Source organism: Canis lupus, chromosome 29, assembly GCF_003254725.2.
Source record: "Canis lupus dingo isolate Sandy chromosome 29, ASM325472v2, whole genome shotgun sequence".
Classification (NCBI taxonomy): Eukaryota; Metazoa; Chordata; class Mammalia; order Carnivora; family Canidae; genus Canis; species Canis lupus.
Window position 1 is genome coordinate 24,323,526 of NC_064271.1, and position 3,280 is coordinate 24,326,805.

General features: G+C 32.9%; 1 pseudogene; it reads right to left on the bottom strand.

The window, feature by feature from the left end:
* Positions 1-249: 249 nt before the first annotated feature.
* On the bottom strand, positions 250-728 carry LOC125753966 (60S ribosomal protein L21-like; annotated as a pseudogene).
* Positions 729-3,280: the final 2,552 nt, after the last annotated feature.

Below are 3,280 nucleotides of genomic sequence, written 5' to 3' on the forward strand. Positions count from 1 at the left end.
CAAAATTTAAACTCAAAGTGGATCATAAGTAAATATAAAGCATACATGTAAAATGTAAATATATAAATTTTTAGGGGGAAAAAAGCCATAGAAGAAAATCTTTGTGGCCTTTTTAGTCAAGCAAAGTGGTCTTAGGTATGAGCAAAAATTCAATTAATAAATTAAAAAACTGGATAAACTGCATTTCATTAAAAATCTTTGCTCTACAAAGGACATTGTTTTTTTTTTTTATTTTAATTCTGAGGTCTTTTATTTTCTTTACAGTTATTTATCATGCCATGAATTCATAGGGAATGGTTTCCAGCAGTTCAAGCTCCTTTCCATTGGTTCTCACAAAGTGTGCTTCTCTGGGTGGGGCAGGCTGGCACTTCAGTTGGACCCAAGTACCTTTCTCTTTGGCTTCCTTCTTTTTCTGATCATTTTCCTTCACACCCTTCAGGAAGCTATCTCCGCTCTTTGAGTGTTTCATATGCTCAATGCGGACATCAATTCTCTTGGCAAGAATCTTGCCCTTAACTTGTTTGTTTACAACAATGCCAACAGCATGCTGAGTAACATTGTAGACTCTTCCAGTTTTGCCATGGTAACATTTGTGGGGCATTCCTTTTTGAACAGTGCCCATTCCCTTGATGTCCACAATATCACCTTTCTTATAGATTTCTAAAAGGCCTAGAGAACATATAGCGGGTACCTCTCCTCTTTCCCTTTGTGTTGGTCATTTTGGCGAATTACTGGAAGATGGCGGTTCCAGCTGAAAGGAAGCTACAAAGGACATTGTTAAGAGCATAAAATGATAAGACACAGACTGGGAGAAAATATTTTCAAATCATATATTAGACAAAGAACTTATATCTTGAATATTAAAAAAAAACTTTCAAAACTCAACAGAAAAACAATCAATATATGTTAAATGACTAAAATATTTGAGCAAAAACAATAAAAATAAATAAAATATTTGAGCAGAATGCTGAGGAAGATATAATGACGGCAAGTGAGCACAGGAAAAGATGTTCAACACCATTAGTCATTAGGGAAATACAATTTAAACATACACAAAGGACAACATGAAAAGATATTTTGAGATGCTGGGATTCCTCTGTATCCAGTCTGTCATGTGATTACCAGAACTATGCGTGTCTAAATATCATAGAACTGTATACTAAAAACAAAACAAACAAGCAAACAATCCAAAGAACTTTAAGCTTAAAATTTTAGTTACAATAAATCAATGATTGGACAAATAAAAAAAATCACAATCAAAATATTGTGGCAAATGAATTTTTAAAAAATCATTGAAATAGGTTGACCTCAGAAAAGTACTAAAATATCCATTAGAATTTGATGTATGATAAAGATGAATTTTCAAATAAGTGGGAAAAGATGGACAGTAGAATGAATGAGGTTAAAACAACTGGATCACAATGCTATGGGCATTTACTTAAAAAAAGTAAATTCATTTTATTTTATATTTTATTTTATATGACTCATGAGAGACGAGAGAGAGAGAGAGAGAGAGAGAGAAAGAAAGAGAGAGAGGTGGCAGAGACATAAGGAGAGGGAGAAGCAGGCTTCTCGCAGGGAGCCAGATGTGGGACTCGAAACCCAGACCCGGGGATCACGCCCTGAGTCGAATGCAGGTGCTCAACCTCTGAACCCCCCAGGCATCCCAAAAACTAAATCCCTTTTAAATCAAATTTTCATATCAAAAAGAAACTACTAGAAGAAATATGAGGAGATATTTTTATAATATTAGGAAGAGGGGGATGTTTTTCTAAGCCTAACAACAAAGACAGAACTCAAAAAGTAAAACTGTCAGATGTGAATACATAGATTATTTCAAAACATAAACAATGTAAGTAGACAAATGATAAAGTAGGAAAAAAATATTGCTTTTGAAGAGTCAGTAGGAACAATAGATAAGGTACCATAAGTTGCATTGTTTATGTAATACAAAGGAGCCACGGCACCAACTAATCAAACCCAGCCTCTGTATAGAAATCTTCACGCTCAGGAACACATAGGTGGGCACATTTAGAGTAGGTGATGTGTGGACAAGAACAAATACACAGAATAAATAGGTTAATATATCTGTATTATAATTGTAAAGGGCTCAAAAGGATCATTTGGACATACTTAAAGCCATCATCTATTACAATTTGACTTTTGAAGTTCAAATAATGCTTCTCTTTTATTTAAAACAAACAACCTGATTTTCATTTTCTCTTTGATTTAGAAACTGGGCAATGGATGGGCAAGCATATAACTTGTATCTGACTAAATGTCTGTAAAACTAGAAATAGTAGATATTAATGTACCTACCTCCCTAAGCATCAATATCACATAGGCTATAATCTGAAATGTACTTTGTAATGGCTTTTTTTTCAACCTCTTTTCATGAGTGGAAAAAGACTACCTTAAACCCTAGTTTCAAATAGAGAACATAATTCCTGACTCTACCTTGTGTTTAGAATCTATCCTCCCCTGTGTTTCATGAGCTGGTCATCTGGCTCTCTCATCCTGCTTCTTGATCAACAGTCTAAGGGACATGTGGCTTAAGCCTCACTCACTGCTTTGCATTTTAATTCTATTTATTTTTGGTCCCAGAAAATTTGATCTTGTTTTGAATATCACATATTTTTATTTTTATATTTATGCCCAATATTCATATGTTTTAAGCAATCTAGAGGAATTTCAGAGTACAAATTTCTCATTCTACTTTTACTAAGAGTTTAAACTAAGCCTGAGGGAAAAGAAGCCTTAATATTGTCCATATTCTTAATATTGTATGAAAAAGATACTGTTCAGTATGAAATCCTTGAATTCCACATCAGATTTACACTAGAATTGTCAAATTAAATACAAGAAGCCAGTTAAATTTAAATTTCAGATAAACAATGAATGAATAATATTTTTGTATGAATAAATCTCAAATACTGCATGGAACATACTTATACAAAAAATATTTGATTTGATTTTTTAATAGAAATAAAAGTCTACTTATGTGTTTCCTACTGTACTTTTATTTACTAAATATGTCAATCCTAAAGTAGGCACAAAAAAAATTTCTTATAATGAGAATATTGGATCTTCATGGTCACTTGTTTCTGAAACCTTCAGGCTCTAATCACAAAACTAGGCATTATGGGTCTCTCCTTCCTAGACCTGTGAAATTGAATGTGTTTATGTCTGTAAAATATTAAGCATAGTGTTTGGCCAAGGAAAAAGTTTCAGAAATAAAAATTAATTATTAATGTGTGAAATACTGACTGCATTGAAACTG